Source organism: Epinephelus lanceolatus, chromosome 18 (genome assembly GCF_041903045.1).
Source record: "Epinephelus lanceolatus isolate andai-2023 chromosome 18, ASM4190304v1, whole genome shotgun sequence".
NCBI classification, from domain to species: domain Eukaryota; kingdom Metazoa; phylum Chordata; class Actinopteri; order Perciformes; family Serranidae; genus Epinephelus; species Epinephelus lanceolatus.
This window is the reverse complement of record NC_135751.1, coordinates 32669412-32684607: the sequence shown is the minus strand read 5'-3', so window position 1 is coordinate 32684607 and position 15196 is coordinate 32669412. Positions and strand designations below refer to the sequence as shown.

The following is a 15196-nucleotide window of genomic DNA, read 5'->3' as shown; positions in this document are numbered from 1 at the left end:
GTCATCCTGTGTTTTTAAAACAAGCGGAGGACTGCTTGTCTCTCCCTGCCCAACTGAGCACAAACACTGTTAGAGCAGACCTGAGGATGAATCATCCAAATCTCGGTCCATTCACTGCGGAGAAAGGAGCACCGATGCCTAATAGATTCCGGGTGTCAAAGAGCCGTCATCGTCCGTCACCAGAAACTGTAGGATTACATGAAGGCTTGCTCTGACAGTTCGTGAAATCACTTAATTCTGCGGGACTGACATTTATTTCTCAGTGGAACGATGGGATACTTTCTTTAAATCCCACTTCCTACTTTTACACACGTTCACACTGAGAGACAGAGTATAACCACAGTCTGTTGTCCTGTTGGTAAACAGCTTCACAAAACATTTCCGATCTTTTACATGTTCTTCGCTTCAGAACGGCACCCATGTTGCTGACTCCCCTTCCAAGTCAAGGGGCATTAAAACCCAAGCCTTCCGGTTGAAGGAGTGTCTTGATAATTACTAGACCATCCTGCTTCTGCAGCTGCTTCTATTATCATTTTAAATATTACATTTCACTATTAATATCACAGTATCAGTTGGACCATCTCGCTGTTCAAATGCTTTTCATCATCAGCGGTTTCTGGGGGTTACAGGAGAGTTATGAAGCCCACACCGTCTCGAAAATCCAAGCAGAGAAGCTGAATAAAACCAGCCCCAGATTGCTACAATACTGTTACATAAATGCATACTGTACACACACTGTAGAGGGATTTGGGGAAAATCTATATGTTGCCTCTGTTTTCATGAATACTAGATATGATAGATGGGGATGATAGAAAGCTACTGGGCCATTTCAGGACATGCAGTATCCTCCTCAAAACCTATCTAGAGAAAAAAACTAGGGGTGTAAATCCAAAGCTTCGACGGTACAATACAATATACAATATTGTAACGGACTGGGTGACGTGAGATTAACTGTATGGACTGTCACTGTTACGAATGTGTTAAGCTCTCCTACAGTAAAAAGTTCTCTTATGGCAGTTCCTGTGGTTTCTGTAATGTCAGTGAACGTATCATTCCCAGTTCTGCCTGTCAGTCAACACTAGCACCTATGACAGTGACCTGTGTGAGATAACCACTTGTGATTGGCAGAGGTTTGAGGACGTGTTGTTATTCCGGCTAGTTCGAGTGTGTGTGTGTGAGCCAAGGAGCGTGAGTTGTTGAGGTAGCCGCTAATGCAGAGAGCACCTTGTGAAGCAGACGGGTATATACTCATTGTCTTTCTCTTGGCTGCTTACCTGACCTGGCATTGGGCCGCTATAACTGTTTGAATGTTTAGGAAGGAGGTGTGCTTGGACAGAAATGGTGACGCAGATGTGACATGCATCGGGGCTTTCACTTTGCATCGATAATATTGGATCTTTTATCACTGAATCGATGTATTAATCCAGATAGATGTATCGTTACATCCCTAGAAAACCAGACACATTTTTAACTGTGGGCAGCAGTAATGGTGCAAGGCAAAACCAGAATTATAAGAAAAAGGTCAAACTGGTATTAATTTGGCATATTATGGTATTTATAGTAACAGGCGAGTCCATTGTTAACAAGATTATCTTTGGCTTCCAATGGGTGGTGTGCAAATCTGAATAACAAAAGGCTGGGTTTTTGTCTGTCTCAACTCTGCAGCATCACATGGGGATATTAAGCCGAGAAGGTTAGCGGGAAAATGGACATCAGAGGAGAAAAACAGGCAGAGGAAGTGAGGGCGATGCAGAGAAAAAAAGTATAATGAGAAAGTGACACGGACATTCAAAAGAAAAGAGGAAGACAGACAGACAGACAGACAGACAGAGAGAGAGAGAGAGAGAGAGAAGGAGAGAATCCCCAGCCAAATCGGATTGGGGCAGTTTGTCGTCACACAAAGGCTACCGTTTCTTGGCACCACAACAGTAAATGATGTTTGGCAGGCACATCCATACTACTGGCTATCGTGCATACACACACACAGACTCATATTTCCTACCTCGCACAAGCGCATGTACCCTTACCAAGTCTAGAAAACAATCACTTTCTCAGTGATCAGTGAATAAGAAAGTGAAATATGATCTGATATCCTTATCTTACGTGTTCCTTTTTGGAAAATCAGAAACACGCTTCGCACACACACACCCACTGGCACTTAAATCTCTCTTGCCACAATTCCCATGTGGCTTCACCGCCACAAAGCCCACATTTGTGGTCCGCACACAACTAGGTTTCGCAGGCATCAATAATTCAGCCGCATTATCTTTACATGATGATTAATATGATTGCATTTACCGCTGCGGTCGCATTCGTTCTTCCTTCTATCTTCCTAAATGGCATTAAAATTACATTAACATACTGTACACACTCTATGGATATGATTTATTTACAGAGTCAGGGCTGGAACGGTTGAAACCGAGGATGATAAGTGTATGTTTTACGATGCCACGGCCCAGAGGACGCATGTGTGTATACATATTTCTGGTTTGTAGAAGACTGCAATTCATATTGTATGTATTTTTCCATCTCCCATTGGCTCCTCCAGTTCTCTATATTCATCCGTCGCCCATTCACTTCTCTGTCCATCCTTTCCTTCATCTTTTGTACTGCTTTCATCCCTCTATAGCTCCTCCACCTCCAAACGCTGTCTCCCTCACTAGATTGACTTAAGCACGAAATTGCGGCTGAATGTTCAAACCTCAAGCAAAATACATTTTGAGCCACTACTTTTCTGTGAATATACTGTGGAAACTCACCAATGCAGGGTACAAAATCATCCACCGGCAGTGGTGTAGAGGAGGGTATATGCAAGTGAACGGGGTTTCTCTTTTTCAGACCATTCACAGTAGAGTACTCACTTCCTCCTTGGTAACTTTCGTGTATACCTAGTGGTATACCACCTTATTAGCTACCACGACACCACTGTCCACCGGTCATACGCAAACCACAAATAATTTAGATCTCATAAAAGTGCAAATAATGTGATAATTTATTTGGTATCTTGAAAGCTCCCTTTGATATAACCCACATTGGTGTTTAGACTCTTTGCTGTCTAAGTTGTGTGTAATGAGAAAAAGGGATTAAAAGAATCTGGCAGCAACAGTAAGTCGCTACGCTACATGACCAAAAGTATGTGGCTCCTTGGTGAAGATAAATTTTAATGCTCCAGAGTATAATTATATTAGACAACAGTGTGTAATTACTCCTGTGCCTATTTTACCATAAAGAAATTGCTTTTATGTATGTTTGGTCCGGGGGCCTTTGGGGTTGGGATGCATCACCCACCATCAGTGGCCGACCTCAGTAGCGTGCTTGCAGCCAAATGGGAGCAAATCCGCGCAGCCAGGTTCCAACATCTTGTGTAAACCCCTTTCAGAAGACTGAAGACAGTTAAAGAAGCATATTTATTTCCATGCTGTTTGAATGACTTGTTAGAAAGTCACATATAGGTCACATTCTCAGCAATTTCATCAGCCTCCTCGTCTAGACCTATTCAGAAGAGGAACAATTTCATCAACCACTTTGATAGTTATGTGTTATCATCACTTAATTTCCAATATGTCTGCTTTCTTTGACTGTAACCAGTAGGCTATTTTAAGGAGGGGCTGAAGGGGAACACTATCCCCCTTGTTATCAAAATTACCAAAATGTACCCCCCTTGTTAACCTGATATCACTCTCCATCCTCTGAGTCCGGACTCAGATGACGTCCTATCCGAACCCAGACCTGTAACCAATACGTAATTGAGAGATGTTCAATTTTGAGGGAGCATTCTATATTAACCAGGGCCACGTTTACAGCACTGGTTAGCAGACCAGGAAACTCACAGACCAATTACATGCTGTGATGTCACAGCCACACATGGTTATGTTTTCCCAAGCCACCCGTTAAACTCATTAGTTTGTTATTTACACGTGTTACTTTTATTTATTGTCAACTATACCAGAACAATTCAAATCACACAGTTGGTTTGATTTAGAATCCATTTATTTTCTATTAACCTTACATTAACCTAATTTAGGTCTACACATTTTAGCACTGTAGGGTCACACAAGTAAATTGTTTGAAATGAATTATTTGTTTCTTTGTCTTTGAGTTACCGTGGTTGGTTGGGGAGGTCCCTTCCTGGTGGAGCAAAAGGTGTGGCTGAGGGCTGAGGACTCTTAAATCCCAGAGCCAACTCATTGGACCAAACCATGTGCTGCCATGTCATGGGGGGATTTGAGTTTTGATAGTTTTGCTTTATGTTTAGTTGTAGTTGCCGTCCATTTTAGTTACCCCTTGTGTATTTTTGGTTTGGCCAAGCTATTATATATGCTCTCTCGTGTGATTTTAACACGTCAGTTTGTTCAGCTAATATATTGAGTATAGTAATGTTATGTTGACCTCTTCTATAGGACTAGTTATACACTTCTTGGTTTGTTATTTTTTATGCTTTTTTGGGGGGTAAATAAAAACCCACAATTTTGTCAACAACCCATGTCCTTGTTGCCTCACTGCTTGGTCCTTCACTTGTGTTAAATCATCTGACATGATGCTACTCAGCCAATCAAATCTGTGCATTCCGGTAAGCATTGCAACTCCAGTGAGTGAGATACACACACATAAGAAAGACGAGACCAAAAACAACAGTCGGAGAAATAAGTAAGTCAGAGAAAAGTAATTTCAGATGGCGTGTTCTGAAGAGAGAAAGGTAGACAGCAAAAACTGAGCTTTTAATCAAGTATGGACAGACTCTTACATGTTCACTCTTCCCACGGGCAGTTCAAAACCACCATGTCTCATATGTTCTGTGACCATGCCGATTATTAAAAAGGAGGAATGTGAAGCACCGCTACAAGACAGAGCACAAAGCATCTTTGAGCAAACATACCCACTCAAATCTGAGCTAAGGACGCAGAAAATAAAATATTTTATTGTCCTACTTTTGACCCTGGTAAACTTTAACCAGCTGTGTCTGGGATCAGGGAACCAGGGACATTGAGGTTCTTCCTCCTGTCTCTGGTTTTCGTTCATTAGTCTCTTCCTGCCCCTACTCCACTGTCTCACTGCCGTACTGCACGTCTGCAAAGTTATGCAAAGACTAATTCTAAAATAACTCAATTCTAAAATAACTCCGCTCTGTTTCTTCATTTATTCATCTGTCCCAAGACATTTCCCCTCTCTGCCATCAGTCTCCCTCTCTGGTTCCTATTTCTCTCAGCTACTTCCATTCCCGGGGTTCTGTATCCGTCCATCCCTGTCCCGCCTATGACTCGAGCAAAAAGCTCCAGCCAGGCTGTGAACCAAATCCAACTGTAGATCCCACGTCACACCAATCCTCGCATCCCCTCATTGGCTCCCCGACTTCAACACAGCACTTACCACATACAAGGGCCTACATGGTCTTGCCCCTTCAAACATCTCCAAACTCTTACATCCTTACACCACCTCTGAGCCACTCAGATCATCCGACCAAGGTCTGTTATTCATACCCGCTCCCTCCATAAATCCAAGAGTGATTGCGCCTTTGCCGTAAGGGCTCCGTCCCTCTGGAACTGCGTCCACGCCTCTGTTAGATCAGCTGAGCCCATAAAGTGCTTCAAATCCACCTCTACTGACTTTCCTTCCCTGTAGTGACTGAAACTTATTTGTGTCCTCTGTGTTTGTAGTATTTGTGTCCCTTCTCTCCCTTTATAGCGGCATATGTATGCTTCTTACGTTTCTGCCTCTGTATCCGGTGAAGCACTTTTTGTAGTACTTTTTAAAAGGTACTTACTTTGTATTTCAAGAGATTCATTCTAAAATGAGATTCTGCCATTTGAAGAGAACAGACACCAAAGGCAAGGAATTGTATGAATGCAGATGTGCCGCTCAAGTTGGGATCTGTCTACAGTCCTTTGCATACAAAGTGACAGCAAAGTTTAAAGGGATTAGAAATGTAGTTTTCAAAGAATGGAGGACAGTATTGCATTGTTCTTGTTCTTAGAAGAATGCCTTTGCACGCCATTCTCAACATCTGTGTTACATTGTCAGGTAACATCCTATGCTGCACCAAAAGTGATGTTTCTTTTAAAATTCCAGTATCAGCAACTTCTTTTGCCTTTTTGAAATAAACAGAACTTGATGTTTTGCACGAGCAGTGATAGACACCTTGGCTAAACGAACGAGGAACCAAAACTAAGGGACATCAAGAGAAGATCTGCATCGTCAAGTCCCAGTAATGACGTCACAGTGTCACCCAAGCTGCCTACCTAAGGGTTGATCTATGGAAAGTGCAGTTCTGAAGCAAAGAGGATGTAGCTCCAATTATGTTGCCAAGATTAAAGGGGCACTCAGTTCACCACACAGCGTGTGAAAACACCTATATAATGTCTTTGGTAGCTTTGGAGGAGCTTTCTGAAGGGAAAATTACCCAAGTGATGTCATCAGGATTATTTTGGCTAAAATTGCAGCATTTGAAAGACATGGACATTCATCAGGGAGGGAGCTTCTATTAAAAGATTATGGGAAGTAATGGATGCAGTGTTTTCGGAGATTTAGCAATACTACAAACTAAAAGTCAGGATATCTCAACCTCTAACGCTTTGGTTTTGACTGTTCCTTTCCAATCATGACTTCTCCAAACTTTGCTAGAGTGTCCCTCAAAGTAACCCCGAACTATTCCCCATGTCTTCTGGCATTCTTCTCCTTTGTCAGCTCATTCCTCTATCCATTTTCTCTCCCAGCCATTCCCTCATTCAGTCCCTCTCCCTCTCTCGCAGGCCCCAGCCATCTGCTCTGTGTGCCCTGACGTGTGCATGAGCACCCATGAGAAGCCCAGTGGAAGTAATCGTCTGCTACCACTCAGGCTTCAACATGTTGTCTGCCCACTGCACATACCTCTTCAGCTCCCTACAAACCCACTGTGTGTATGTGTGTGTGTGTGTGTGTGTGTGTGTGTGTGAGGGAGTGAGAGAGAGGCCGACTAAGAAGTGAGACCACTGGTATTCTCTTATATAATGGGTTTGAACAGTGTTGCTCTCTTTCCCTCTCTGCACCTGATGCCCAACACACACATTTACCCCCCCTGCTCCATTAGAATATTAAACTCTTTGCTTCAGAACATCTCCTTGCTCATTTATTTTCTTTTGGTGCCAGCTGCATCTGTCAGTTTCTGCTTCATTAGCATGCAGAAGGCCCACATTAGTCCATTGTCTCTTTTTCTGAATTTCAATTTACTGTACTGGCACGCCATGTAAATACATTCATGTTGCTAAAATATATAAAGGAAAATACTGGCTATAGCAATGATTATTATACCACAAACAAATTACACATGGTCATTTAGGGTGGTCTGTCTGTGTCGCTTCGTGGCAGCAGGCAACAAAGTAAGCTTCTGTAGCCCCGCAGTGTTTCTGTCTTTGCCCAACAGGAAAGGAATCTTTTCTCTGAAGCCACCTCTGAAGGCCAGAGTCTGAGGTGATTTCAGATTTTTATTCAGCCATGAACACCGCTGATGAATTTGAAACACAGGGCGGCGCTTGCCTTCGCAGGAGCAATCTTTTCGGTAGCCTATGTGATGGCGACTTGATTATTATTTTTAGAAAAAGTGTCCCCTGACTGACTAACTTCAGAGCTGTCTTAACACTGTCTTCATCTATATGTAAATAGAGGGGTGTTAAAAATCAATCACATCTCCCCTGTCTCTCACACACTCTTGCAGTCTTCTCATTTTTTTTCTTTCTAAACCCTTTTCTATCACCTGTGCTGCTGTTGGGGCAGAAATGATCTTGCATGCACACACACACACACACACACACACACACACACTCTTGTTGAACAGTATCCTAAGGCAGAATGGTGACAGTCTATGGTAGGGCCCTCAATCTACATGTGGGGAGGTATTGGGTTAATACATTGTTTCCTTTTGCTGTCATAAAAAATATGGATTGCTCTTCCATGGGCTGCAGCTGGCGCCTTTACATAGAGAGGGAGAGGGAGCTTCTGTGATAGGAGAACTGCGCTTCAACAACGTGACTGAATCCCAAGAACAGGAGAAAGGGAGAGGGGGTGAGAGATGTAAATTCATTTGGATCTCCCCATTATGTTCAATGGGATCAACACAATACAAGTGCGACCCCTACTGGTGCAACGTCAGCCTGCCTCCTCCACTCTTGGCCAACACGCTCCTCACATAGTGAAAGATTTTTTTTTTCTTTTTTTTTTTAGGGCAGAGCCCGTGTTCACTTTCTGTCACGTTTCGGGAGGGCACATGCGCAATTTTTGTGGCTAAAATGTCATTATAACTTGGAAAATACTCGCTGCGTTCTTGGAGATCTCCCAAATGTAACGCTGGCTGTTCGTCCTGATATGGGATGGAGAAGAGCAGGAAGTTGTGCCAAGCAGCGGCGCGATCAAAACCCCGCAATGTGTTATCCATCCTTTGGATAAAATCACCAGAAAGCACAGCCGGTCTTTATGTTGTGTGACGCGCGCTCTGCGCTAAACTCAGCTGATTCTGGTAAAACCCACCGGGTTCACACCGTTTTTTGGTAATGATATTTAGGGGGTGCTGGGTGCGTGTGTCCAACTACCAAAGGAGGCACGTATCTTAAATTCTACAGTCAGTTTGTGTTTGTACATTAATTCACGGCGAATGGAAAAATGTGTTTCGCTTATTTCTGCCGGCTGAGAGATGCTGTGTACAGATGCGCTTTGAAGCCGCCTGCGCTGCGCTCACTGCGCCAGCGTTTTGAATTATGAGGAAATTATAACACTTGACGTGAGAGCTGAGAGAGGATAATTTGATTTTTAGTGTTTGCATCTCGCACTGCGTGCCTCGCATCGTTCAAAACCCCCAGTTGCTCGTGTTTTAGGGACAGCTGTGCTCTCCGTGCTGTGGGTGCCGCACTTTGGATAAGGGGGACGCCTGTGGGTACAACCCGCACGGCGCCCGCTGGGGGGGGGGGCAGAGACAGAGACGGTGCATGATCATTACAACCCCCAAATTACACGGGGAAAATAACAAAGTACTTACAGCATCTCCCTTCCACAGAGCTCCAAAACAGTGGTGTGAGATGACATTGCAACAGTCCCCTCTCTCCTCTGAGAAACCATGCAGCCTCTGATGGGGATCACACTCACAAAACACTGCACAACAGGAGAAGAAAAAAAATCACTGAATCTCTGGCAATGTATTATTTCCACCGTGTCCCAAAAAAAACTGAATGAAATCCCCCGTTTTATCACTTCGCGAGCGCGCAGCTGCAAATAAAAATCACTGTTGTTGTAATCCAATCTTCATTGTGTGTGCGCCTACTGCTGATTCTCCACTGCAATCTCTGCTGGCCCCGCGCATTGTGGGGGCTCAACCTGCCTCTGTATGATTAGAGCTCCCGGTATCCCGTTATTCCTGTCCCGGGCGAGGAGAGCGAGAGGCAGGTGAGCAGCCGCCGGACGCACACATAGACGCACACGCACATTGACTACTACAGTAGAGGCTCCGGCGTCCTGCAAACCGTGGGACCCGCTCCCAACGTCTCTCTCTCCTCCTCTCTCTCTCTCCCGTCGTGTGTGTGTATGTGTGTGTGAGAGGGAGTGTATGCGTGTGCCGATGTGCACGCGTGCGTGTGATTTCGCGGTTTGTCTATGTGTATGCCCGCGCGCTTCTGCAGAGGCAGGGGCAGCTGGATAGATAGACGGACTGTCGGTCTGTCGGGCTCCCTCTCTCCCTCCTGCTCTCCGCACTAAAGCTCCTTCAGGGAGTAGCTCAGTCAAAGAGAGACTGATACAGGCAGAGTTGGGCTAAATGATTCAGACAGCAATTTTTACCCTCCTCTCTCAGACATCTCCATTCTCATTTTTGTCAAGAATAAACCCTCTCTTTGCCAACTGCCCTCCATTCATGCCTTTTGGGATTTCTATACAGTCAATCCATCCGGAAAACTTGAGCACAGCAGAGCAGACAAGAGGATATAAAAGTACACACACACCAAAGACTGGTGCAAAGAAGAAATACAATATTAATAAAGAGCTGATAACATTTGTTCCACCTCCACCCACCATTTTACCTCCAAAATAAAACAACTTCAACACTGTTTTGTTCTACTAATTGAAATAATTAGCTGAAAACAAATGGATTTCACGTGTCACTGTGTTGTGTAATTTTTGTTGCAAATGCAAGAAAACGTGTGCTAGTACCTGCATTTCCACTGGAGTTTTCTACATTGTTGCCTGTAGAAGTTTTGGCGCATTATTCATTCAGCAAAGTTGGCCAGGTGGCGTCACGGTTCATCTTGGACTGCTTCCCACCCGGAAACACGGCCCACAGACGTGTAGTTCCTAGGTGTTTCTCAAAGTCAAGGATCCTTCCTTGGTTGGAGGAGTCCTTCCCAGGAAAGATCCCACAGAGGCAAGGCAAGAGTCCTTCCAAGCATTCAGTGAACACACATTGGAACAGGTAAAGGGCTGTCTCCAGGGGTGCATCATTAACCCTCTGGGGACTGAGGGGGTTTCAGGATACTGTGGTAATTGTGGTATTTTCTAATTGTTGTTGTACAGTTAGAGCAAATGTAAGCAGTATTTTCAAAGTCACGTGACTTTAAAGGGGAATATTGGTGTTTCTCAAAGTCAAGGACCCTTCCATGCATTCGGTGACCACACAGCAGGTAAAGCAGTGGCCCAATTCCAATCCGGCCCCTAAAGACTCAAGCCCTGAACCCTCACTGACGATTTGACAATGGGACAGCCCTCACACACTCACGCACTTCACATGAACACGCCTCTAAGTCAGTGAGTCTGTAAGGGATCGGATTGGAATTGGGCCAGTGTCCCCAGGTGTGCGTTATCAACCCCCTGGGGATGGTTTCAGGATGTTGCTGTACTATTTGAGAAAATGTAAGCAGTATTTTCAAAGTCACATGACTTTTAGTGAGCATATATTTCTGGATTATACTTAAAAACAAACATGTAAGCTACATAAAACTTTTGTGGCACTTAGCTCTCTATGACTCATGTGAATGATTAATCTAAACACCTTTATGTTTTATTTTAATGATGATATTTTAAAAATCTCATTATTCGGCAGTGGACACATTGGAAAGCTTAAATTATGAGGTTTCTGTCAATATTTTTAGGCTTGTATGATAAATATTACTGGAGACATTAATCCAATTAAATGACATATTTATCTAAATCCGGCTGAGCTCCGTTGACATAGGTTTCATTGAAGAGGCCCTGCCTTCAATTCAAGCAAAATGTGCACAAAGAATTGTGGGTACTTTTCGGAGAATTTTCAAGGATGCATGTGTGTAGCTGAGGATACACACATGCATCCTTGAAAATTCTCTGAATGAAGAACTTGTCGTCGCTAGAGTCTGAAGGATCCTTGACACTGGAACAGTCCTTAGCTGGGATTTGATGACGTGGCATCCTTGAAATTCAGCCATTCAAGGATCCTTCCTTGACTTTGAGAAACACCCATGATCTGTAAATAGTAGATTCCACAGCATTGTCACCAAACCTGTCAAGAGAAATGGTTTAAAAGAATGGCCAAAACTGATGCAGCAGGGGCAAGGCATCCTGACTTTTAGTCCCTAAAAATTCTAGTTCCTGTGCAACTAATAGGCATGTTTTAGTTGGACCCTGTTGATGAAAGTTAGCCCACTGTGGGCAACAATACATATGTCAAACTCCCCACCACTAGTGTGCGGTGGTGGATGAAGTACCTGAAAGCCACTCTTCAGTAAAAGTACAGATATCTTACCTGAAATTGACTTTTCGAGGAAGTTATAGTCACCTATTAGAATAATACTCGAGTAAAAGTCTTAGAGTATCTGACATTTACTGCAATTGAGTATCAACAGTAATTTCATATGAAATGTAAATAAGTATTGAAAGTAGGGACGAGTTATTAATATACAAATGGTCATATTTAAGACAGAGGCATGTGGTTCCCAAGTGGTGGGTCGCAGTCCAAAAGTGGGTCGTGGGTCCATTCTGAATGGACCGCAAGTGACTCGTAAATGTGTCAAGTTTGTAAGAAACATATTTTATTTTTAAGTACAGTGAATTTCTGGCGCAGAGCTTTTATTTTTAAGTGCTGTTTCCTTCCGTAGAGTGAGCGACTAAAGGACAGCTACTTGACATAGACAGCAAACTAGCTTGAGGAGACGGCCAGACGCAAGTATGACGAAGAATGTATTATACTGCGTGGACCTTGAACTAATGACTAAGGAGAAATCTGGACCCCGTGGCTGGACCAGTTGGGAACCACTGCTTTAAGAGACATCTGTTAAGTAGAAGGATGAGCTAAGGCTAAATGTCAGATGCACCTTCCACTCAACTTTTTCATCAGAGAACCTGTGACACAGACCTATCTATCTATCTATCTATCTATCTATCTATCTATCTATCTATCTATCTATCCTGCATTCATCATCTTAGCAGGCTCAGCAGTGGATCTCCACCTCTCTATGGCTTGGAAGCTGTCATGTGAATTTCCACATCTCACCCCCTACAATCTCTCTTGCTCTGCATTCTCTCCCTTTCTCTCTCTCTGAAGAGAGGAGCAGAGAGAAGAGAGAGCGTCAGCGAGAGGCAGAGAGATGAGAGAGGAGAGAGGGACGGGGTGTTACATGCAGTAATACTGCCTTCACAAATGGGTATATAGTCACAATTCACACCTGACTGAGCAAACGACTATCAAACGATTGGAGAGGCTCAAAGGAGAGGCAGCAGCAGCAGTGTGTGGGTGCGTGCGAGTGTGTGCATGTGTGTGTTCGGGTAATGGCTACTGGTTCTTTGTCAGTGTGTGGGGATGGACTGAACTATAAATCCATGCTATTGACGCAACTGCATCTTAAAATTATGCTATTTTGGAATGCATCATGGGGGGGTTGATGCACCACACAATCACACTTGTATTCGAGGAGAGCAAACAAGCAAGTTTCGATCTGCTGGCGACTCTCTCTTACTGTCCAAGAAAGAGCTATAGTAATCCTACAAGGACAGGCGTACACCTACAAAGCAATGGTGCACCTGTAAGAAGCAAGGATGTGATACAAATGTCACAGAATGCCACTGTGACATTAGAAATGCCATAAGGCTCAGTCCAGTTACTGTGAACTCATTATTGGTTATCACAAACACATAATAGTAGGTCCCTATGGGAATATTACCGGGATATCATTGAAGTGCCATATAGGTCACAAAATATGAATACTAAGCAGTCTAGAGCACGTATAGGAACGCTTTAAGGAAACTAAAACGAGGGATTAGAAAAGCTGCAGTGATTTAAAATGTCCTATCAAGTACAACAAAGCACATTAGGAATGTTGCAGGATTCAAAGTGTAATACCTTCAGGCATTCAAATGCAAATTAAACGGAGAAGTAGCCTCCTAGTACAGGAAATAAGAACGCAGTGAAACTGTGAAACTGTCGGGCATCAGAGGTATATTACAAATACTCTCATTGCTTGATTTTTTCCTTCTATACATCGTCTTTGTGCGGCCTTTCCACCGTGCACTGCAATCCGCCTGGTCAGAAAATCTTTCAGTATTGATTTGACACATATATGCAGATGCAATAGCCTACATTTGACCAGTGACCTGTTTGTCATTTTCAGTTATTAGTCAGTAAGCTGGAGGGTATAGCGAATGCAGACTCAGTTAGTCCTTTAAAGGGTCGCAGCGAGGCTGAGACGTATAAGGAAACCCGCTGGCCAGATCACCAGTCTACCATGATCTCTGCGAGCACAGGCAAACTTTTCTTCGCAATGTCTTGTTGTTTGTATTTGGATTGAGTGAACCACAGTGTTGCCCTTTTACTATATTCAGGGTTTTTTAATCTACATTTTCATTGTCATGAAAGAAGTTTTAAAGCAATCTTGTCTCTTCTTTGCTCACATTCACTGAGCTTTATCTTCTTTAAAGATGTTAATGTCCTTTCTGTTTCTTGAGATAACATGTAGAGTGACAGATAGTAAGCAAAGCAGATAAGTCGTGAGTCAGATTTTCATCTATAAAGACAGAAGCGGGTGTTAACAGTATTACAGAGAACAAAAGGTGAGTTTAAGTGTCAGAGATAGAATATTAAAAACCCAGATGGCTTGATACTATCAGTGTACAACTTCCTTATTTTCACATCCATTTTGAAGTTGTCCAGGTAAGGGTTGCAGAGACAACAGGTCAAGAGCAACCCATAAAACCCCTGCAACTTCCACCACAGACACCAGCATGTCTGTTGTTTGTGCCTGATGTGAAGGTGCTTTCTCGCTCTGACCGCGTCACACTCTGCTGCAAACTGCTCCTGTGCAAATCAGCAATCATGGTCCACTGAAGCCAGAAGGACAATGTCAGATTGCATCCCGATGCCTTCATATTGAACTCTTTCCAGACAGTTTGGCTGCACCTTCTTGCACATGAATATCACAGACAGGAATAGGGGCACGGCACATCCTTACTGTGAAAGCATTTGACTAAATGAGGCTAATTCAGAACTCATAATTCCATCAGCAAGCCCCTCGGGATTACAGAGGTAACATTGTCACAAGCTTTGCTGAAATCCGCAAAACCAACATACAGGATTGGCAAAAATCCCATGAAACCCTAATTATCTGCAAAAGGATAAACTATTTATCTAAATCATTAACTATTTTAGGAACATAGGAGCCTTGCTCAGGCTTTATTCCTTTGGTTCCTCAAAAAGTCCCTCCTCCTGTAGCACTTCCCAGGAAGTGTTAACGGTACCAGTATACGCCACCAGAACTCAAATAGCTTTAGAAACCCCTCAGCCTACACCGTTCCAATGCTCGAACTGAGGGGGCTGTGTCTAACAATCTCTGTAACTTTACGATTCCGTCAATCTGACACTCACTCCCACTTCATGCTGTGACTGGCCAGCTGTGTGGCAGTGAGAAAGGAGCCAGGGTTTCAAGTTCTCACTCTTGCTTTGTTCGTTTTCTACGCAATTATTTCTGTCACTTTGCATGTAACACTATGAATGCCTTCCAGGAGGAAACAATGTTTGCTATAATCCCCACGTTTAAAAGATATTGTGTTTCCCCCATAGACTGTATGAAAATAATGGACATAGCCACTGTGATGTCAATCACTGGTTCCTTTTTGAAGCCAGAAATAACCATATTTGGACAAGGGGGTGGAAGCATGGAGAACCATTGGGTTGTGTGACTTGAATTAGCATAGTTGACACCTAGCAGTTAGCCTGTCACTC

General features: G+C 43.5%; 1 protein-coding gene across 1 annotated transcript in view; it reads right to left on the bottom strand.

The window, feature by feature from the left end:
• grin2aa (glutamate receptor, ionotropic, N-methyl D-aspartate 2A, a) overlaps positions 1-9697 on the bottom strand; it is a 226614-nt gene extending 216917 nt beyond the window's left edge. The window contains exon 1 of the mRNA XM_033645183.2: positions 9002-9697. The gene's annotated coding sequence lies outside the window, so the exon portion shown is untranslated. The remainder of the gene's footprint in view (positions 1-9001) is intronic.
• Between the last annotated feature and the right edge of the window lie 5499 nt (positions 9698-15196).